Source organism: Mercurialis annua, linkage group LG6 (genome assembly GCF_937616625.2).
Source record: "Mercurialis annua linkage group LG6, ddMerAnnu1.2, whole genome shotgun sequence".
Taxonomy (NCBI): domain Eukaryota; kingdom Viridiplantae; phylum Streptophyta; class Magnoliopsida; order Malpighiales; family Euphorbiaceae; genus Mercurialis; species Mercurialis annua.
This window is the reverse complement of record NC_065575.1, coordinates 10,309,899-10,335,339: the sequence shown is the minus strand read 5'-3', so window position 1 is coordinate 10,335,339 and position 25,441 is coordinate 10,309,899. Positions and strand designations below refer to the sequence as shown.

General features: G+C 30.6%; 1 long non-coding RNA gene across 3 annotated transcripts; it reads right to left on the bottom strand.

The window, feature by feature from the left end:
* Window positions 1–7,587: 7,587 nt before the first annotated feature.
* Window positions 7,588–10,618, bottom strand: LOC126688372 (uncharacterized). Of its 3 annotated transcripts, XR_007644246.2 has the most exons (7): window positions 9,977–10,616; window positions 9,762–9,815; window positions 9,060–9,247; window positions 8,880–8,949; window positions 8,718–8,792; window positions 8,481–8,543; window positions 7,588–8,009 (listed from the first exon to the last, which is right to left on the bottom strand). It is a non-coding gene; the product is annotated as an uncharacterized LOC126688372 (long non-coding RNA). The 3 variants fall into 3 exon arrangements; XR_007644244.2 differs by having other exon boundaries at window positions 9,060–9,815; window positions 9,977–10,618; XR_007644245.2 differs by lacking the exon at window positions 9,060–9,247 and having other exon boundaries at window positions 9,977–10,612.
* Between the last annotated feature and the right edge of the window lie 14,823 nt (window positions 10,619–25,441).

Here is a 25,441-nt window from a genome sequence, read left to right as displayed (position 1 = left end):
TTCTCATTTTCATGCACGAACTATCACTTTTTTTCAAATTCATACAAGGTGCTGAGGTGTCACGGCTCCATTGGTGCAATTCGCTGAGGTGGAGGTCATTTTATACCAATGAATGAGTGTCACCTCAGCACCGTGTATGAATTTGAGAAAAAGTGGTAGTTCGTGCATGAAAAGGAGAAAATTTAAACTGCGTGATTAAAATGAGAAAACATGAAAAGTTCGTGATTTTTTATGACATTAACCCTAAATTAAAATGGATCTCTTATATATGCACAATAATTTATTTTCTTAAAATATTAAAAAAATTTGTATTTTAAAATTTCATCATATATTATTCTAGTTGATTAAATCTCATATCTAAAAAAATAAATATATTAAATAGCATAATCTTTCTAATAATTATATTTATTGTCTATTGAATTCAAATTTATTCTATTCAAATTAGATAGTTTTGATTTTTTCCGAATTCGAACTAAAACTTATAATTTATATCAACTTACAAAACACACACACACACGTGTGTGTGTGTGTGGTGTGTGTGTGTGTGTGTGTATTTGGTGTTGTTTTTTTATGGGATTGATTATTATAAAAAGGAAAAATATAGAGATGCAAGTGCCCGCAGTTAATAAAAATAGTGATTTTTAGTGGAGTTAAAGAATGTGATTTACTGTTAGTGAACGCGTTGGACGAACATCTAAGAATAGGACCTAATTTAACGATAAATAGTTTGGGAATTAGAAAGAGAAAAATTAAAGACGAGAGACTAATGAATCAAATACGTATAATTTAGGAACTTTAAAATAGATATAACACTTATAATTTTTTATGTGTGGAAATTCATCGTATAATTTCAGTTTGTTAACGGGCAATAACTACATGCAATTCGGACGAATATCTAGAAAAGAATTCAATATAACAATAAATCATGATTTAGAGACTTGAAAAACCAAAATTGAACAACATAACCATTTAATCAAAATACGTATAGTTAAGGACCGGTTTACTATATTTTTTAACCCCTAAACTATACCATAAACAAATTTTGTGTTTCATTGGACCTCTTAACTATTTTTTGTTCTATTTAGTTCCTTATTCGAAACGTGCACACAACGCGCACTGACGTGGGTAAAATTGCTAATGTGGCGTTAATAGAACAAAAATAATAGTTAAGAGGCCTAATGGATTACGAAATTAAGTTTACAGGTCATAGGAAACAAAAGAATAAAGTTTAGGGGTCAAAAAATATAATAAGTCTAAATATGTTTTTATATTTAAAATAATAAGTGATGTATTTTATATATTATTTGAAAAAAATCATTTGAGGCTTAATTACTTTAAATATAATGAAATTTAGCGTGTTTTACAATTTTAACACAAATTTGAGAAATTCACAATTGATTTGAAAAGTTTGAAATTGCAAAATTAAAAGTTGGAATCATAAAAATTTTAAAATTGGAAATTTGTGATAAATTTTTAAAATACACTAAAAATTTGTGTTAAATTTGTGTAATATTTTTAAATAATTAAACCTTCTTTTATTATCATCACAATATAATAAATTTAGGCCAAATGCTTTAATTTTTTAAATAATTAAACCGTCATTTAATATGACATTTTTTTTGTTTTTAATAGAATTTATATTAATTATATATCCATCATAAATTATAAAATAAATTTACCAGAATCAATTAAGTTTATTAAAAAAATTAGATTAATTTTAATTAGCGTTAAATAAAAAATATTAATTTTTTAAATATATAAATTTTATTATAATAATATTAATTTATTAATTATTGAATTTAAAAATTAGTTTGACTTTAAAATTAGGTTTCTTCTACTTAAAATACCAAAACTATGCATTTTGCGTTAGTTATAGCTAAACCTAGCAATTTTAGACACGACACGATTAAATGATACGACACGACACGAAGTTAAACGGGTTTGGGTTTGATGTAAATGGGTTTGGGTCATAAACGGGTCAACCCGTTTATGACACGATTAATTTTGTGTCTAAATGGGTTATACACGCCTAACCCGTTTAAACACGTTTAAACACAGTTAACTAGTTTTAGTTAAAAAATATTTATTTTTATAATTTAAATGTTATTAAATTCTTAATTCTTATTAATTTTTTATTTTATATATAATTATATTAGTATTTATCTCAAAATATAGTAATAATTCTTTTAGTATTATATCAAATAAATTTAAAAAGTATTTAAATAATTAAATGGGTTTAAACGCGTCACTTTAAACGGGTTGATTCGTTAACACTATTAGATAAACGTGTTTATACGGGTTGTGTCGTGTAACACGCGTAATAATCGTGTCATGTTTGGGTTTTGCATATTAAACCCGTTTAATAATTGTGTCGTGTTCGTGTTTAGGCGAATCGTGTCCGTGTCTAAACGGGTCTGACCCGTTTCTGACCCGCAGACACGAATTGCCAGGTCTAGTTATAGCCAAACCTAATTAAATATTTCAGCTTTGATGTAGTCAATTGCTTAATTGGCAATGACATGGACGATAAGGTGTCAAAAAAACCGGTTTTGATTCAAAAATGGCTAAAAAATAAACAGAACATATAAAATTTGGCTAAATCTGATGAGTTTTAAAAGTCTAACTATAAGTAATATAAAACGTATAGATTTGATATTTTTTTGTAATTAAGCCTTTTATTTTATAGGCAATTCACTGCCAGCACTGATACCATCTTATGAAAATCAAGTGATTGATCGTGAGTTCAATTCCTCCCACAAACGTTTCCTCTCGATTATCAAATAAAAAATTGATGTGGACACATAAATAGCATAAAGAAACTAAATGCTGTCCATGTTCCTTTTTTTTCCTTCAAAATTTCATCTTAAATAGTTCAAGATATTCACACATCTTTACTAATCTATAATTTGTACATTGGAATAAAAGTGATCATAAAATCACTTTATAAGATTTTATAATAACATTCAATCCAATTTATAAATTAAAAATAATATATTTATTTATCTGATGAAATCCATGAAAATATAAAATAATCAGTCCAGCTATAAAATTATGAATAAAATAAAAAAAATAAAAAAAAGTTTGATAAAAACAATTAAGAAAGTAAAGAGGAGCATATTTCCTGAAATTAAAAGATCCCACTTCAGTCTTTTCCATACAAGCAAATGGGGATTAAAAAGATCACTAAAGTAAATAGGGAATAACAAAATTCTGTCAACAATAATTGAGAATATACTCAGCTTGAATACGTAACCCAGGAATCTCTTAATTTGGATTGGTCCAGTTAAGAGATTACATAGCCAAAATTGGGTTCCTCAACTTACCAGATTCTTCACTTTGATGCTGCAATGAAAATCACAACTCTGTCTCCCAATTGGAAACTTATACTTTCTTTTCTTTACAAAGGAAAGAAACAAGCAAACTGCTTTTTTACCAAGAAAATGACTGCAAATTTTACAATGAACGGTGTATATCGTGAACATAACCCTCTCAAATTCATTTAAACTTGAGAGAATCCCAATCCATGACATTAACTCTAGAAAAAAAACACTTTCAATTTGCATGGAATAAATGCACAATGCCTAATGATTTATGAAAGCCAAGACAATTACTTTCTTTGCCACCGACGAAGACCCGAAACCATGTCACAGAAAATGTATTTTCTGGACACCAATAAGAAGATAAATTGATTTAATGAAATTCATGTAGCACGGAAATAAAAACGGTGAGCGGGAGATGCAAAAATGAAAAGCAGTAAAGCAGTTTTTAGTGATATGTTATAGATATAGAGTTTTGGAGTTTCATACTATTTCTGAAAATGGAATCTAGGTTGCCAAAACGTAAAATTCGGAAAACTTGCTTGCAACATAAGATGAAACAAAGTGGTAAAGCAAAGCCAAAGAACAATAGTTACAATACCAATCATAGTAAAATCACTAAGAATTATACACTGAAAACTCCATCGATATAGACTTCTTCGGTAATCCTTTCATAGGAAGAATGCAAGAACTGAAATGGTCTACTAGAACTATAAAAGAAAAACGAAACGGACAATGAACCCAACAACAATAACAATATATTCACCATTTCAGATGATAAACATCAACAAGAGAAAAAGGCAGTATAATCAAGTATGATCAATCTCCAAATAGGCTAATAAATGCTAATAATGCATATAAAATAAAGTTAGGATAAAAAGTTTTTAAAAATAGGCATGAGACTGGCAAGTGGCAACAATAAGCCTCAGAAAACATGTTCTTACTAGCAGAAATAAACCTTCACAGCAGAGTTTGCAGATTTCATAAAATGTAAATAGAAATTACTAGCAACAAAAAAAAAAGATTCTACCCAAAAAAAAGCCTAAAATAATTAGTATAATTAAAGCATGAAAAAAACTACATTAAAACTAAAACAAAGTTTTACTAATCCAAAACATGAAATAGAGAGGTATTAGCAATTGATTAACCTCATATTAGCCAAATGTTCAAATCTAATAATTCCATATCATCAAATCAAACAGCTGATTCCTACAAAAAAAAAAGAATCACTGATCATAATTACTGTAATAAAGCTAAACAAAGCTTAATTGAATACACAACAATTACCATAATCAGATCCAAAAATAAATAAAAACTCGCAATTAGTGATCAAAAGCACAATAATAATGATCAAAATAAAATAAAAATAAAAAAAGTGAGAGGGAAGCGCTGGATGCAGAGGTTTATCGATCTGATTCATGTGTATTTTGTATTCACAATAAAATCTTCCAGGAACAGATCGATGAACCGCTGCCTCCAGTGACTTCACCCCACAAAACAAAAGCATTCAGATCTGCTTAAAACCAAAATAATGAACTAAATAATTTTATAAACATTCATTTACAGTAATAATAAAGTTTTTATTTTCTTTTAGATAAAGAATTATTCACTTGTGTGTGTGTTTGCTGTTGAGAAAGGAAGCACAATGTTATTAACAGAGACGGCTTTTGGAGGGGCCAATTTGCCATTACTGCTATTAATTTTCACTCAATTTCTACATTTTTTATTTGGATTTTTATTTCTTTAATTTTTTCTATTTTTTTTTTGCCAGTCATAAAGATGATGAACTGAAAAAAATAAAAAGGGAAGTTTAGGTATTTACTCCAAAAATAAAAATATTTGCACATTTTACCTCAACACAGAAAAGTTGCAGAAAATACCTCACGTTTTTTTCAGATTTATGTTTTTACTCTGGGTTTAAAAATATTTATGATTTTACTCCGTTATCATTTGGTTATCATAAATCCTTCTGTAATTATATTTTTGCGCACGTTATCATCCAATTATCATAATCTTATCATATTTCATTATCATCTAGGTATCTTACTGCAGTGTTATGATAACAACATGATAATATACTGATACTGACATGATAATCAGATACTGTTTTATCATAACATAATCATAGATATTATCATAACATTATCATATTTCATTATCATCTAGTTATCTTACTGCAGTGTTATGATAACAACATGATAATATACTGATACTGACATGATAATCAAATATTGTTTTATCATAACATAATCATAGATATTATCATAACATTATCATCTTGATACCATAAATATCATCATCTCGGTATCATATGATAATGTTATGATAACGAAATATGATAATATTATGATAACGATTTTATAATCAAACATTATTTTATGCAGAATTTTTTTCCCCGCAATGTTATGATAACTACATGATAATACAGTGATATTCATATGATAATCAGAGGCTGTTTTTTTATAAAAAAAGTAATTTTTTCTGCAGTGTTATGATAATGTGATGATAATGCAGTGATACTCATATGATAATCAGATGCTGTTTTGTTTGCAGAAAAATGTTTTTTTCATCATAAAATCGTTTTTCATGCAGCTTTTTAGATCTAAAAATGAAAAAAATCAAGATTAATTTATTTAGATCTGAAAGTTAAAATGAATTGTATTTATCACCACAAATTAAGAAAAAAATCGCTAACATCAAATATGAAAGAATGGCGGAGCGACGACGAAACGATGGCGGAGCGACAACGGATCGATGAAGGAACGATAACGAAAAAAAGAATGAAAATGGAGAAGAAAAGAAGAATAAAGAAGAAGAAGAAGAAGAAGAAAAATGACGAAAAAAAAGAAAGCAGAGAAGAGAAAGAAGAAGAAAGAGAAAGGAAAGAGAAAGAGAAAAAAAGTGACAGATAGTATATGATTAGAGTAAAAGAAATATGATTAGAGTAAAATAATAATAAAAAGTAGGTATAATTATAATATAAATATGTCTTAGAGTAAAAAAATAATTATAGTAAAAGGGTGAGGTATTTTCTCTATCTTTTCCTTCTTGAGGTAGGAAATCCTATTATTTTTAAAAAGAGAGTATTTTTCCTAATTTTCTCAAATAAAAATGAACTTGGCGGCTACTCATTGAGCCATCTAAATACACACTCGTTTAACAAATTAAATTACCAATGTATGGATAATTTGCTAAACGGACGGTAGCAAAATAAAACGATATTAAAATAGAAATTAATTACCGTTAGTAGTAACTAAAGTAATATAAATATTATCTTAATTTTATAGAATGCATAATTGAAATGTCGGGGTCATTTAGAACAAGACACACCAACTTGTACCTGATCATTTAAATTAAAAAATAATATAAAAATTTGAATTTAAAACTTACCTGACAGATAGTAAGAAGTGCTTGGGAGATCCCTTTTTTAAAAGTATATGTCCAAAAAAAACAAAAAACAAAAACAAAAAAAATATTAGCAATTGTAAATTCTTAATTAATATTTTTTGTAACATTTAGACTGATTTGATACACCATAAAGGAGAGATGCGGATGAAAGAGATTTATAGAGTATTGTCTTCAGTTGCATTTTTTAAGATATTGTATATATGTAACAAAAGACACAAATTTAAGGCTATGAAATATTTAATGATGTATTCTATAATTATAGTCATACAATTTTGTAATCTATTATTATAAATATAATTATCATATCATCTCAAAAGCATTTCAATGAAGAGTTTAAATATATTTATCAATCAAAAACATCAAAACATACATAATTTTTTCTAATTGCACTACAAAAAAACATGCTTTTTGTGACGGAAAAATCCGTCACAAATCCGTCACAAACTGCTATTTGTGACGGATTTGTGAAGGATTTTTGTACGTCACCATTTTTGGCGTCACTAATATTTTGTGACGGAAAATAAAATCCGTCACAAATTTGTGACGGATTTGTGATGGAAAATTTCGTCACAAAAACCATTGGTTAATATTAAAGAATCCGTCACAAAGTGGTGACGGCATTTCCTTCACAAATCCGTCACTAATTAGTGAAGGATTTGTGACGGATTGGTAGGAATCCGTCACAAAGCCGTCACTAATTAGTGACGGATTTGTGACAAATTCATACCAATCCGTCACTAAATTAATTATATAAAATTTAATTTATTTTATTTTTCTATGTCTGATATATTAAAATTATTATTCTAACAAATATAATGAAAATAAAAAAAAATTTATTAAAGAAAACCTAGCAATAGAAATGTTACCCATTAATTTGAAAAATATATTACTTATAAACACTATTATTTCTAAATACATAAACACATTGTAAGTACTGATTAAAATATACACAAATAATAAACTACTAATACAGGAAAACATCGTACAAAGATTAAAAAAATACTACTAATACATAGGAGCCATTGACGATGTACCACAACCGCCAACCTTGATGATTTTTCCTTCATGATTCTAGCCGATACCAATCAATTGATAACACTTTTCCAATCATTGAACGAGCCCCTCATATATCTTTCATAGTTTCAAACAATGGAACTACTTGAAATTCACTGAACGAGCCCCTCACATATCTTTCATAGTTTCAAACAATGGAAGTACTTGCAATTCACTGAACGAGCCCCTCACATATCTTTCATAGTTTCAAACAATGGAACTACTTGCAATCTGTTCCAACAAGAAACCATAAACATTAATTGTTCAGCATAAGAAACCATCATCTTTTTAGAGCAATTTGCAAACTAAATGAATTTGCAGAGCTTTTAAGCCAAAATTACAAGATTTATGTTAAAGTTTTTATGCCAATACAAGAGTTCTTTGTTTTTGTAATCTTAAACTAATCACATAAATTGTACCCAATGGCACCACACATCTATGCATATCAAAAGAAACACCAAGACATCATTAGAAAGAGCAACATGCCTTTAATGAATTGTATATGATAAGAAAAGCTAAATTGAAAAGAAGCTTTTATGATGGGATAAAATATGATACGACTAAACACTTAGTAATCATGATCTAGTTAGAAGATAAACAATTATCAAAAATCAGATGCTCCAATATGTAACTCAAAGTTCATATATCAATGACTAAAAAACTAATACAGAACTTTCAAGCATAATCAGCAGGCTAAAGAACCTTATAGGATTACATCATGCGTTTGTGAAATTTGAGAAAGTCACCTGCCTGGACAAAATCGTCCTGTAATGCACAAATATTATTAGAATTGTTAGAATTATGCCTACAATTAAATTCATAAGCAATGAAGTTAAACTATAATAAGCAAAAATGCACTTGAAATTTTGTTATTTTTTGGTGCAGCCTAGATTTATCTAAAGTTTATATGCGGCTTTTATAGCATAACATAGAACTCACCTTAAGCATGCATATCGGATGATCTTTTCTCCATCATGCCATACAACTGCATCAGCAAGTCCTTTGGCGTCATAGCTTTAAAACATATAAGAAATACCATTTCGCTTTTCAAAATCAAGAATGACTAAGGAAAATAGCAGATAAAAGGAATCAAACACTTACATCATCTTCCTTTTAAAATTAATGAATTTTGATATGGAGGTCTTCTTTACACTTCTTCAAAATTTGAGCTCTATATAACAATAATATGAGACCATGAGATAATAAACAGACTATTTTGCTTTTTCAAGCCATTCATAAATACAACCCATTAAATTACAATTAAGACAAATAGAAGCTTACCATAACATTAAGCCATACATTGCATATATGTAAAATACAAACTAAAAGATCCACTCTCACATTTATCACCATTCATCAATATAGATCCAATTAATTAAGAAACCGTAGCATTTTACTGAATAAACACATTTAATAAAAACTGAATAGCCGAACCGAGCCAGCGAATGTGATTTGGTTGGGTTTGACACCTGATATCGATAAACATGATATTAGCATCCGAAGACTGAAATCAACATCAAAATATCTATAGGATAACAATTGCAAACATTTCAAGCCCAAAGTATTTTTAATTTTCCATGTTCTACAAGTGTTTCTTTAAACGTTTAGTTTCTCTCTAGTCAACTTAAACTTTTTTGTTTGATGAGAATATAGCATTTTCTGCTCAAATAAATTTAAAAACAATAAGAAGGCTCAAGAATCACAACAAGTAGCCAAGAAAGCACTAAATCATTACTTAATCACATAAAGTAACTGCAAAAAGCAAAGCAAAATCGAGTTCAGCAGATAACATATATAATATAATTTAAACAACAAAGCAAATTCTTCACAATATAATTTGTCAACAGCGCAAATCATTTCAGAAATAATAATATTCAATTCATCCAAATCAATTGAAACAATTGAAAAAATACCGTGAAATGGCTTGAAACAATTGAACAGATACCGTGAAATGGCTTAAAACAACAAACTGATTCAACTTACCAGAAAATTAGTTTCAATTGATATTTGGAGGTTACTGAATCAGAAAACCTAATTCTGTTTAGAAATAGAGAAGAGGATATCATTAATTTGGCGAAGAGAAAAAAATTGTGAAGAGAAGAACATAACTATATACGAAGTGTTTGAAAAAATCAAGAGAAGAAAGTTGTAGACATAAAAAAAAATTGGGGACGAATAGAGGAAGTTGAAGACGCCACCTGATAAGCAAACAAAGAAGGCGGCAAAAGTAGTGGCGGAGGAACAAAGTTAGCGGTGGAGAAGACGAAACGGCAGTGGCGGAGAAGATTAAACGGCAGTGGCGGAGAAGATTAAACGGCAGTGGCGGAGAAGTGCTATGTAAAGAGGAGACTTATTCTTGGGCCAAAAACCCTAACATTAAATTAGTGAAAACTGCATATGTACTAGTAACCCTAACATTGAAGTGAAAAGAGACGAAACGGAAGCAGCACAAACCCTAATTCTTTTAGGAATAATTTGTAACAGAACCAAGGAATGGACTTTGTAAGGAAAATAATAATTATTTCTTAATAAAATTGTGACGGAAATAACGAACCGTCACAACTCCTTCACAACTTTGTGACGGAATTGTTACAGACAGTAGCAATTTGAATACTTGTAACGGATTTATCCGTCACAAATATTAGTGATGGAAAAACCGTTACAAATCCGTCACAACTTGTGACGGTTTTATGATGGAAATATCCGTCACTATATTTGTGACGTAATTGTGACGGAAGTTTCAGTCACAAATATTGTGACGGAAATTTCCATCAAAAATCCGTCACGAATTTAAAATCTGTCACAAAACCTTCACTAATCCGTCACAAATTTGTGACAGATTTTTTTCCGTCACAAATTTCCGTCACTAAAACAAGTTTTTCTAGTAGTGTTGTGTACTAGTAAAATAGCCGAGAGCGTTGATTTGTCTTTTTAATTTTATTATTAATTAAAGGCCTAATGGAAAAAAAACCAAATCTTTACGACTTGTTGCAATTATATCCAAACCTTTTAATTTTTGCAATAATATCCAAATTGTATTTTTTTTGTTGCAATAATATCCAAATTGCATTTTTTATAGCAATAATAGTCAAATTGATGGCTAAATTTGTTGTTTTCAATTAAGATATTAGGATATTATTATGTTTTTGATGTATAATAATATAGTAAAAGTCCCCAAAAATGGCAAAAAACTCAAAAAAATTCACATAAAAAGTGCAATTTGGATATTATTGCAACAAAATAATGCAATTTGGATATTATTGCAAAAATTAAAAGGTTTGGATATAATTGCAACAAGTCGTAAAGGTTTTGGTTTTTTTTGCCATTAAGCCTTAATTAAATAATACTCTTTTCATTTTTTAGTTGTCACTTTATACTAATATATCTGTACATTAATATTATTTTCAATGACATTTTATAATTATGAAATATTCATAAAATAAAAAAATCTATAAGAGATTAAGAAAAACAATACTAATAAAAGGCAGTTTACAAGTAAAAATATGATTGATAATGAATTTTGAGAGAAAGTAATTTGTGATAAAATTTGTGTAATTATGATAATAATATTGAACAAGTGATTTAAAAAGGGTAAAAGGTCTGAAAAACTACCGATTTTTTTTTAATAGCACCCGCATCTTGTAATTTTTTCAATATCACCTTATTTCGTATTTTTCGATTTTAATAGCACCCTAAATTTAAAAAAAAGATAATTTTATTATTATAAGGATTAAACTTTTTAAAGCAATTAAATATAAGGATCATTTTATATTTTTTTCTACTTGAACAAATTCAAATAAGTCCTTTAACTTAAAAATCTTTCAAATAAATCAAAATAAATAAATAAATATATATTAATAATTTAAGAAAACCGAACCCGCTCCGGAGAAAGACGAGCAGCTCGTCTTCCTCGGAAGACCAGCTGCTGCTGGTCTTCTTCCATGGAAGACCAGCAGCTTTGGTCTTCAGCCATGGAAGACCAGCAAATCTGGTCTTCCGCCATGGAAGACCAGAGCTGGTCATCCATGGAGGAAGACCAGCAGCCGCTGGTATTCCATGACCAGCAGCTCGCTGGTCTTCCTCCATGGAAGACGAGCAACTCGTCTCTGGATTCCGCCACGGGTTTAATTTAATTAAATATTTATTCATATATTTTTTTATTTTGTGAATATGAGGGCGTTTATGTATAATTTAAAACATTGTAGAATATTAGAACTTATGATATATATGAAGGATTAATGAAAAAAGTTCAATTTGATGCTTTAGGGTGCTATTGAAACTGAAAAATACGAAATAGGGTGCTATTGAAAAAATTATAAGGTCAGGTTGTTATTGAAAAAAAAAATGAAAGGTGGTTAGTTTTTCAGCCCTTTTGCCTTTAAAAAGTATTAGAGGTTAAATTGTTTATGGAGTTTTATTGGAACAATCCCATTAAATTTGTAGAGAAAGTAATTCGTGATAAAGTTTGTGCGATTATAGTAATGATCTAAAAAATAATAGATATCAAATCGTTTATGGAGTTTTATTGAAACGCTCCCAGTTTAAATATGATACATGGTGATGGAGGCAGTTTTTTTTATGATACTAAACAGTTAGTGTTTAGTAGTAGTGTTGGTTTATTTTCATCAGAATTTAAATTGTTTTATTAATATATTTGTGAAATGCAGTAAGAAATTCGATAGAGTTAAAAAAATTGAATCCAAATATAGTCATTAGCATAATATTAACAATTTGTTGATTCTGTAGTCCTTGCTAACGCTGATGTCGTTAAAGAGATTCCACAGACAACAAATTGTTAAGGATGTTTATTGCAGGGTTTCTGCATAAAAAATTAAGTTGATCTTCCCATGTATATGATATTTCCAAGGCGGACGGTTGCAAAGATTTAGTAAAAGCGACCGGCGTGATGCCACTGAAATTTAAATCAACAAAACAAAAAATCAAATTAAAAAGGCCTAATCACTCAAAAACCCCTCACCTTTAGACTTTTTTTCAATTCCACTCCGACGTTGAAAAATTGTCAATTTTACCCACTTTTGAATTTTCCATTTTCAATTGTACCCCAATTTTTTAATTTTTGTTAATTTGTTTACTTAAATGATGAAATCATTCAATTAACTAAGTCTAAAGATGAAATTAAATTCTTTTTTCTTTAAAAAAATACAAATAAGTCCTTTATTATTAAAAACTAACTAAAAACCATAATCAAATTAACACTAATTTAAATTCTTAATTAATTGAACTAAATTTAAATAAATTTTAAAAACATACAATTAATATATGCTAGACATGGAGGATGTTTTTAAATTTTTTTCCAATTAAAAAAGACGTTAATTTAATATTTCAGGGTACAATTGAAACACAAAAATGCAAAATAGGGTAAAATTGACAAATTTTCAACGTCAGGGTATAATTGAAAAGGGGCTAAAAGGTCGGGGTTTTTTAAGACATTAGGCCAATTAAAAATAACATATGAAAAATGAGAGTCAGAAAAATAAATATGCTATCTGGAGTCTTCTCATTCACTTGCCACAATTTCCCCATATTAACAAACGACTCAGTTTTTCGACTCAAAATGAACAGTAACCGCTTTTCTAACCGTTTTTCTTCTTATGCAGTGGCGGAGGAAATCCATTAATATCGGATGTAAATTGCGCACGCTAAAGTAAAATTCTACCCATCATAATTATTGGATTGGATTTTTGTGTTGCTTTTCTGAGGAAAAGAGTAATCAGGAAAATGACTATCGTTGAAGATCAGGGTGTCAACATGGGTCATGACATGATAACACAATTTGTCTAACCGGTAAGTTTGGCGAATCCGGGTTGAGGTTTAGCGGGTTCGTGTCGAAAACGTGTCGACCCGTTTATGACACGAAATAAATGGGTAATTTGCACAAATCCCTCAAAAGTGGTCCTATCTAATGTTTTTACCTCAACTTTTTTATTTTTGCAATAATCTCTCAATAAAATATAAAAGTTTTCACAATTCCCTCATACCCCAAAATAAGCTGAATTTATTATAAAATAGGACAATTTTAACCTCTACCTTCCGTTCTTAATTCATGTGGAAAGTTTCAAGCTAAAAATTAGGAGTGGTTGGTTGGTGGTTGGATTTTAGATAGTCGGTCAATAATCAGACTACCGGCGGCGGTGATCGGATCAACTGTGCAACCGAGATGGTTAGATCAATGGCGGTGATCGATACTGCTCCGAGCTTCTAGATCGCCGCATCATTCCCGGTGATCCCTGCATCATTATCTTGACTTTCATAATACCATTGATCCTTTTTATTTATGTTATTGATCGGTAAAGTTATTTCCAGCAATGATTGTTTATACTTTAAAATTTATTTATGGAAAATTGGAATTATGATTTATGTTTTTGTTCTAAATGTAACTAGATGACAGATACAATTGGTTTGATATGGTGGCGCGGTGGTTAGATCGGCAACACGGTGGCTGGATCGGCTGCGGTGGTTTGGCTCCTTCAAATTTGGTGGAAGATATTGAATAAGTTAATCATTTGTTGTTTGCCCAGATTTTGGTAGGATATGCTACTGTGATATATTTATGCTAATATATTACATCTCCAACATCAATTTCAACAATCACAAAGAAATGGATTTCTCGTAAAATAGTGGCTCATGCTTTAGCTCAATTTTGTAAAATTTCATACAGGTAAATGCTTAGTCATTAATATTAGATTTTAATTGTGTTGTTTAGGTTATAAGATTGGCCTATTTTCTTAATACAATATCTTCTGTTAAAAAAATTTGAGGTTGAAGATGATGGGTAACATACCTATTTGATCCAAATGGTGTAAACTGATATTTTAGCCAAAACTAAGAAAAGTCAACATTCTTGTCAATGTATTATGAAATCAGAATTTGGAATCTTTACAGATCCAATCCAAAGGCAAATTATGAAATCAAAAATTAGAATCAAATTTAATATGTTCATAAGTATTGTACCAAAAATTTCAGTATGTGGTATTATTTCAGATTTACATACGGTTCACAACAGGTTGCTTTTCAGTTTTATAGACTGTTAATTATATTTTGTTTAAAGACAATTATTCAATTTCTATAATAAAGTATATCTCAAAATTATCTTTATATAAAATGTCAGATAAAATTGTAAAGAGTAGTAAGATAAATTTTATTAAAAATTAAATTAAGGTAGTTAAGTTGATACAGGTTCACATCAGGTTGTTTTGCGGTTTTAAGACTGTCAAATACATTTCACTTAAAAGAAATATTAAATTACGCTAAGTCTCAAAATACTCTTTATATAAAATGCCAGTTAAGATTGTAAAGAGTAACAAAACAAATTTTATTAAAAACTGAATTACGGTAGTTTAGTTTATATAGGTTTACATCAGGTTCATATCAGGTTGATATTTGGTTTTATAAACTGTCAATTATATTTCACTTAAAAGAGATACTCAATTGGTAGATTACACCAAATCTCAAAATTCTTTCTATATTAAATGTCAGTTACAATTGTAAAAATCAGCAAGGCAAATTTTATTGAAAACTGAATTAAGATAGTTCAGTTTATATAGGTTCACATTAGGTTAATTTTTGGTTTAATAGAATGTCAAATACATTTCACTTAAAAGATATATTCAATTACGCTAAATCTCAAAATTATCTCTATATAAAATGTCAGTTAATATTATAAAGAGCAGCAAAATAGATTTTATTAAAAACTGAATTAAGGTATTTCAGTTTATATAGGTTCACATCAGGTTCATCAAGTTGATTTTCGATTTTATAAACTGTCAAGTACATATTAATAAAAAGAAATATTCAAATTGTATCTTACGCTAAATTATAAAATAGAATCACAAATACAAACATATAGTCAATAAATAAAATGGACATCACAAATAATTTATTTTTAATTTACAATTGTAAAAATCAGCAAGACAAATTTTATTAAAAACGGAATTAAGATAGTTCAGTTTATATAGGTTCACATTAGGTTAATTTTTGGTTTAATAGAATGTCAAATACATTTCACTTAAAAAATATATTCAACTACGCTAGATCTCAAAATTATCTCTATATAAAATGTCAGATAATATTATAAAGAGCAGCAAAATATATTTTATTAAAAACTGAATTAAGGTAGTTCAGTTTATATAGGTTCACATCAGGTTCACATCAAGTTAATTTTTGGTTTTATAAACTGTCAAGTACATTTTAATAAAAAGAGATATTCAAATTGTATCTTACGCTAAATCTTAAAATAGAATCACAAATACGAACATATAGTCAATAATAAAATAGACATCACAAATAAATTTATTTTTAATTTACAATTGTGTTATTTATCAATTTAATAACAATTTACTTTGAATTATTTTATTTTAAATTTACACCGTTTAACACAGTCGGACAACTGACCATCGTAAAAGTCTTAGATAGTTTAAAGTTCTTATAATATGTATTTCACATTTAATATCACTAAACAAAGCAAATAGTCATTATCACAAGTTGAATTCCAAACATTTTAATGATTGTTGGTAATGTACAAAAAAACACTCAATTAATTATTATCACCTCCAACATACCATCCCATGTACAGTAGGTAAGACATGTACAAATTAGTTGATCAAAGCTAGTTATCTCTATGTGTCATTCCTTCTAATTGCTTCAATAGTAAAAAAAATTGAAACATTGCCCCATTGCTACTCTTCTTTATGATCAAAGCTAATTATCTTTCTGCGCAATTCTTTCAATTGCTTCAACAGTAAAAAAATTTGACACATTGCCCCACTGCTACTCGTCTTTATGCAGGGTAATAACTTCTTGTACTTACTTTTATAATCTTTTTCTTCTTCTCCATTAATTTAATTTTCAACCTGCACCTACCAAAAGAACTACCACCAGCAATAACAACAACATGAAACACCAAATACCAATCTCACCATTTTCACAAATAGCTTTTTAAAAAAATTAAAAGCTATTGATTCAGTGAGGGAGGAAACAACACCTGAGATCTGACGGCCGACAACAACAATAGGAAGCAACGAAAGAGGGAGCAACACTGGAGATTCGACGATCGACGGCAACAAAAAAGCAGCAACCAAGGGAGCAACACCGGTGGTCAGCTAGCGACCACCAAAGATCCGATGTTTCGGCTACCGGCACCAAAAGTCCGGCCACCAGCTGTCCGACCATAACAAATCGACCATGAATAAACTGGCCCAATACGTTTACTCTAATGGTAGCAGCTATGAGTTTGGAGAAGAGAAAGTAAGGGTAAAATAGGAATAGAATTAAAATGAGGTATAGATGGAAACATATTTTGTAAAAAGGGGAATTTTTGCAAAAAAATATTTTATGAGTCACTAACATAAACTTTTGAGTTTTTGGGTTATATGGTGTAATTTTCTCGAAATAAATGGGTCGTGTCACGGGTTGACTCGCGAACCCATCTAACCCACCTAACCTGTTTATAAATTTTACTATTTATAATAATATAAAAATAAAATAGTTATAATTATAAAAAAATATAATAAAATTACTAAATTAATTATATTAATTAAAAATAAATTAATTATATTAATTAAAAATAAATTAATTATATTAAAATTTTACAATTTGAAAATTAATTGATAAATTTGAGGTTAAAATTATATTTATATGATTTAAAAAATTCTTAAATGGTAAGTGGATCGTGTTTGTTAGCTGTGTAATTGTATTAATCGTGTTACCAATTAACTTTGACAGTTATTATTAAAATTCTCAATTGAGCTTCAAAATTAGAGCATTTTGGCAATAATTTCTTTTCAATTTTTTTGTAAGAGCTTGGGCATTTTGAGAATGGCTAAAGCACCTGGCCTGCGGTTGTTTTCTCATCATTCTCATACATATGAACTGTATCGGCTCATATATGATTTAAATAGTGGCTGTCAAGGGTTACATCCAATTGATGGAGACACCAAAAAGCATTAACACTCAAATTTTTAAATATTTGATTGAGATCGCCAGCGTTACACATAAATTCCTGAATTATGAACTAGCAGGAGAGCCTAATATTGTCGTCCCTGATGAGACAAAGCAATCCAGAAAAATTGTGAGGACGGATAGTTCCGGTATGAAGTATTTTTCCATCTTATTATGGACTCTATTAATAAGTACTTAAAGTGGATAATTGCTTTTAACCTTCTCGTATCCTCCTCATACACGGTGGTATTTCAAATATTTGATAGCAAGTTCTGGTCTCTATGGAACATGTTAAAGGACTTGAACTCAGTACAGAGGCCAAACAAATTTTTGGGCTCGGTTATAATGATCTTAGCAGCAACTCAAGTGTAGATATTGGACTGAAAATTTTAAGGAACACCTTCTGTGAGATGATCCATTATCCCAAAAAACCAATCCCACTTACTGGATTCACTAACGTATTAGTTATTTTTCCAGAAACGTAAAGCTTCTGGTCGCTTTACGAAAGGTTTTATCATGATAATGGAGAACTCTTTTGAGGGCATGACTCTTCAGTTGGAAGTAGTTCGGAAGTGACAGCAAAAAGCTGAGCGGGCGCCCGGCCTCACCCTCCTTTGATTTCGCCTTAAATATAAACTAACTTTGACTGTTATTCTTCAAATTCTCAATTGAGCTTCAAAATTAGAGCATTTTGGCAATAATTTCTTTTCAATTTTTTTGTAAGAGCTTGGGCATTTTGAGAATGGCTGAAGCACCTGGCTTGCGGTTGTTTTCTAATCATTCTCATACATATGAACTGGATCGGTTCATATATGATTTAAATAGTGGTGTCAAGGGTTACATCCAATTGATGGAAACACCAAAAAACATTAACACTCAAATTTTTAAAAATTTGATGTCACGACCCATTTTCATGAATCGCGACCGGCGCTAGGGTATGGGTAATGTAGTACCGAAACCCGTAGCTAGCCTTTCATTTAACACATAAACACATAAACCTGCAGAAAACCAATGCTCGGGGGCAACCGAGACTTCAGCCTAAATCTAGCAGATATAATATACAACAATAATATAACATGCTTATTCAATTCTGAGTCTAAAAATAGGCATATCATAAATAATCTGAAATAATTACATAACATGCCAGAGCAATATAACTAGTCAGACCAATCCGACAAACAACTGTAATAATAGTAAAGACGTCTAGTCAACTACTGCGGTATAAGAATAAAATAGTTTGACAGTTTATCAAAATAAATGGAACCTCCGAGGAAAAGTAAATGCGGAGATCACCAGACTCTCTCTGATCATAACCCTGGGAAAAATTGGGAAAACAACGGGGTCAGATATACTGAGATGAGTTCATACCACTATTTACATTTATTAAGTGGAAAACCTTTAAAACGTTTAAAACATTTAATAACGATATTACAGAGAATAGTTGGAACCCTAATCCACAATTCTAAAATAATAATCATAATCCAATAGGTCTGGTCCCGAGAGCTGAGCTACACCGAGTTACCACTGACCACACTTATACCAGAGTCCCGAGAGCTGAGCTACACCGAGTTACTCTACCTGGTCCCGAGAGCTATGCTCGCACCGAGTTACCACATTTCCATATATACCTTACCCAGATCAATACCGGTGCGCACGCAGTCCTAATGATGCCCATTAGGTAGCATGTTCCAACTAAGAGCCATAATATAAAAACAGTTCGAAATATACGTACAGTATATATATTTAATATTAAAATAACAATTTACTTAATAAAGCGGTAAATAGTAAATATAAACTCACTGCTTGCTAATCCGCGTGAAATACCGGCAAGCAACTAACTCTGGTTCGCCTCTGTAGCACGAACAGTAGACGAGTCTAGACAAATAAAATAATTATTAAAATCAGACCCTAACTCTAAAGAGTACTAGACACCACATAGGACTAGCACAAATAACACGTCGGAATAAATAATCCAAAGCACACACAAATAATACCCATTAGGTAATAAAACCCAATTAATATAAGTCTATTGAGTTCTCGCTTATAATTCGATTTATGAATATTATTTAATAATTTTAAATAATAAATAATTTCCAAATAGTGGGTTAGCCGAGTTATCAAAAACTACCAAGCTAACCTCACTTGTCGGGCGACCCAAGTCTAACCCGATTCCAAACGTTTATCAAATATAAACCCAAGTTTATATTTATAAAATAAATTAACAAAATAATAGTCCATTTTAAAAGCGGAACTCAATAACTTCAATATCAAGTAACCCAAGTTACGACCCAAAAACTTAATTAAATAAGCTATAAAAAGTTTAGGGACTAAATTGTACTTTAGCCAATTAGGGACTAAATTGTACTTTAGCCAAAATGATATCCGAAATCAAATTAATTGTTTTTGTTTATAATTAAAACCCAATATAAAGTTACTAATCAAAAATCTACTTAATAAGGTTATAAATAAGTTCAGGGGCTAAATTGTAATTTAGCCAACTTTTGACAAAACGACATCGAAAGCAAATATAACTACCCGAGTAATTATATTAACTTAAATTATAGTTATCTATCATTTCCACCATTTAATTTCTTCATAATATAAAAACCCAAGTTATTAGTTTAAAGTTTAACCTTAAGGATTAATTTGTTTTAAGTAAAAGACATTGGTGACTAAAGTGAGAATTCAACCATCTTCTCCAAATCAAATATCAAACAACCCGCCACCCTTGTATTAGCATATCACCATTCTTAAGTTTCTGAAGCTAAGTCCCTTTATCAATTCTCATCAAACCAAAGCAACCTAATAGCCATAAATCAATCCAAATCAACACAACACCATTGCTACACACCCATAATCAATTAACAAGGAGAATCAAACATCAAACGTTAACTGCCGAACCCAACCCTTAACACGAAAATGGAAAACAGATTGATAACTCCATGAAATCATAAACTAACAATTACCCAAGAGATCAAAAGTCCAAACAAACAATCCCATGGCCAAGGGGAGATGATAACATTCGGCAGAGCCCAAAAGGAAATAAGAACAGTAAATGGGCAATTAAAAACGATAAACCGAACGGCAAGATAACGAGATCAACGGCGTACCGTTAAGCAAAGCGAACGAATTGAATCGAAGGTATACGAGTTTAGAACGCCTGAGATCAAACGGTTTCAGTTTCGATCTAGAAACGAACACACACGGATCAGAAAACCGAAAGGTGTTTAAAACAAGAAAACTGAAATTACAACTTAAGAATACTTACCAATGGAGCTGAGTTTGGAGCAGAATTTGGAGGTGAAAACTATGGAGAAAAACGAAGGGAATGGAAGCAAGAGTTTTCTGAATATGTAGGAAAGGAAAATGAGAAATCAAATCAGCTGGAAAAGGAAGGAAATCAGAATAGTAATGGCAGAAATCAAGGCCCCCAAACGGACGTTACAAGCCTCGAACGAGACTCAGCAAAACTGCTGAGGTCTCGTTTGAGACTGCCTGGTCTCGAACGAGACCAGGGCAGAAAATGGAGAGGTCTCGTACGAGACCTTCAGGTCTCGTACGAGACAAACATAATCAGGTCTCAAAATGAGACCTGATAACTAAGAAAGGTGGTTCAACCCTCCGGTTGAACCACAAACCAAACCGGAATTCCAAAATCACAAAAAATAATAAAATGACCAGAAAACCACCGGAAAATTAACGGAAAAATAATTTAAAATTTTACGGATATTACATTTGATTAAGATCGTCGGCATTACATATAAACTCTTGAATTGTAAACTAGCAGGAGAGCCTAATATTGTCGTCCCTGATGAGACAAAGCACTTTATAAAAATTGTGAGGAGAGATGATTCCGGGATGAAGTATTTTTTCCATCTTATTAATGGACTCTATTAATAAATACTGAGAGAGGATAATTGCTTTTAAACTTCTCGTGTCCTCCTTATACATGGTGGGATTTTAAATATTTGATAGCAGGTTCTGGTCTATATGAAACATATTAAAGGACACGAACTCAATACAGAGGCCAAACAAGTTTTTAGGCTCGGTTATGATGATCTTAGCATAAACTCAAGTGTAGATATTGGACTGGAAATTTTAAGGAACACTTTCTATGAGATGATCCATTATCCTAACACTACTAGAAAACAGCGTTTTAGCGACGGATTTTAGTGATGGATCTAAAATCCGTCGCTATTTCGGTGATTAGCGACGGATTTTGCGACGGATCTAAAATCTGTCGCTAAACACCCAATTAAATTGGCGGGATTGATCCTGCCAACATTAGCGACGGATTTTCCGTCGCTAAAGTTGGCGGGAGTCGTCCCGCCAATTGTTTTGATAAACTTTAGCGACGGATTTTAAAATCCGTCGCAAATTATTGGCGGGAATGCTCCCGCCTTTTATTTTCCACAATTAGCGACAGATTTTAAAATCCGTCGCTAAATTTTAACATTTGGCGACGGAATTTAGTGACGGATTTCAAATCCGTCGCTAATTTGCACTGTCAAAAAAAAAATTAAAAGGTATTAAAATATTATTTAAGGTAGTATTTAATTAAAAATAATTTTAAAATTTTTGAATTAAATTTATATTGTTTCAATATAACGTTATTATTTATAAAATAATAATTAAACCTTATTTATGAAATAATAATTACAGATTATTTATTTATTTCAAGTTAATATATATTTTAAAAAATTATTAATTATAAAAAAATTATCTTAAAATGCGGGATTAAATTATGGAAACAATTATTTATTGTTTTTAGTTACATTTAAGTATAATATACATAAATATATAACATGAATATGAGCTGGTTAAGGTGGAGTTACGCGCGGGAGAACTATAAGGTTAAAGAGTCTTGAGAGAGAGCAATGGAAGGATGGGTGACCTACTGGGAAGTTGGCGAAAATTGACAGGTGGATGCGGGTGGGTGATTTAACTCGGTTGGGTGAGTGACGTAGGCCGCGGATGAGTGATTAATTAAATAAAAACTTTATTTTACGATTTAATTTTAATTTTTTTTTAAAGTTTTTTTAAATTTTTTTAAAATTAGTGACGGATTTAAAATTCCGTCGCTAAAACCGAGACCAAAATTCGTCGCTAAATTTTTTTTCCGTCGTTGTTAAACGTTGCGACCAAAAATGTAGCGACGGACTGTTTCCGTCGCAAATCCGTCGCTAAATGTGTTTAGCGACGGATTTTGGTCATTTAGCGACGGAAAAATCCGTCGCTAAATGACTGTTTTCTAGTAGTGTAAAAAGCCAATTCACTTATTGGATTGGCTAACGTATTAGTTATTTTTCCAGAAGCGTAAAGCTTCTGATCGCTTTACGAAAGGTTTTATCAGGATAATGGAGAACGTTTTTTAGGGCATGACTTTTCAGTTGGAAATAGTTCGGAAGTGACAGCAGAAAAGACGAGCAGCTGCGGGGCCTCGCCCTCCTTTGATTTTGCCTTCGATATAAACTAACTTTGAATGTTATTCTTCAAATTCTCAATTGAGCTTCAAAATTAGAGGATTTTGGCAATAATTTATTTTCAATTATTTCGTAAGAGCTTGGGCATTTTGAGAATGGCTGAAGCACTTGGATTGCAGTTTTTTTCTCATCATTCTCATACATATGAACTGGATCAGTTCATATATGATTTAAATAATGGTGTCAAGGGTTATATCCGATTGATGGAGACACCAAAAAACATTAAGAATCAAATTTTTAAAAATTTGATTGAGATCGTCGGTGTTATATATAAACTCCTGAATTGTAAACTGGCAGAAGAGCCTAATATTGCCATCCCTGATGAGACAAAGCAATCCAGAAAAATTGTAAGAAGAGATGATTCCGAGATGAAGTATTTTTCCATCTTATTAATGGACTCTATTAATAAGTACTCAGAGTGGATAATTGCTTTCAAACTTCTCGTGTCCTCCTTATACATGGTGGGATTTCAAATATTTGATAGCAGGTTCTGGTCTCTATGGAACATATTAAAGGACTCGAACTCAGTGCAGAGGCCAAACAAGTTTTTGGGCTCGGTTATAATGATCTTAGCAGCAACTCAAGTGTAAATATTGGACTGGAAATTTTAAGGGACACTTTCTGTTGGGTGGAACATCTTTTGTTCCATTTGGCAAGAAGTAAACGGCCCATGTGCTTAAGGCAAATAGAAGAACTCTAAGGGCTGACAAGTCACTAAAACCTTTTTTTTGGTCGAGATTTAACTTTTTTGATTGGCTTGTATCTCTAAGTTTTGGTTGCATGGGTTTAATGTAGTTTTGCTTCAGTAAGTTCTGCGCTGATAGGCCAGCATATATACTACATTAGGGATATTTGCTTAACTGTAGTCAAATCAGCATGAATTCACATCTGCAACATTTGAAGGGGATGTTGCCCACTTTTGACATTGATTTCTGCATTCTGGTTTAGACTTTAGATGAAGTTATTTAGCAGATTAGAACTGAGTTGATTCTTTAATTATCTAGCTTGTCATCATACCTAGAAGAATGGCATATCATGTACTACATTAGGGAAATCTGTTCAACTGTAGTAGAATCAGCACCATTCATTTTAATTTCATGAATCTGCAATGCAACATTTGAGTACTCTACTTCTTACATCTGGTTCATGGGTTACATTTAACTTGTTTATCTGGTTCATAGGTACATTTTGTTCATGCTTGTATTTAACCGGTTGCTTGAGGTCCAAACACCAAGTTGTGAATGTGGTTCTCTTAGTTATTTAATTTAACCATAACAAGAGAAACTAAAGAAGACCATTCTTCTCACTAAAAAAAAAGACCATTCTTAATACATCATAAAATGGTGCCATGTGGGATCAATGAACTTTGCACAATTCCTGCACTAACTATTTACCCATTACCTTCCATGTTTCTTGTTTAATTATTTGCTTAGGATCCCTAGTATAAGTTATTTAAAATAGATGCATTCAATTAATAACTAAATTTTATGGATAATTTTCATGACAATCCCTCAACTTTCGTCTTCCTTCCACTTTAGTTTCTAAAATTTAATATCTAATTTTCTCCGTAATACCTTTGACATCGCTCTAGCTCCTTTTTCCCCCAAATATTAACGACGTGATAGTTAGTTGGAGTTTTATTTGGACAGAAAAATTAATGCTACAATAGATCACTTGTTTAGCACTTACAATTCACGATATTAGATTTTGATGGGAAAGGAATAGGAGTGAAGTTGATGACATAACTGATAAAAAGATAGAGGTCGAGAGAAAATAAATTTATGAAATTTAGTTTAGGCATTACGACGAGAGATGTGAAAGTAAGATTGTTTATAAAAATTATTTTTAAAAATTACCTATTAATTTTATTTTGTTGAAATAACCTATTAAATATTTGAGTAGATTGATGCACCCATCGATCTCTTATTACTTTGCTATTAAGAAAAGCAAAAGCCAGCTTTCCTCTAAAGCCATGCAAACATCAAAAGCATGCACACACTACTTCATCTCCTTTAACTTTGTACATATCAAAACCTATTTCATAAATCACACACACATAGCTTTACCGCTTTCCATCTTGTCTTCCACTCAATCACACCTTGCATGGTCAGTTTGGCTAAACCTATTTTGAAGTTCCTAAATTATACATTTTTAATCATTAGGTCCTTTAATTTTTATTTGACTTCTTCGAATCCTTAAACTTTCATTTTTTGGTTCATCAGG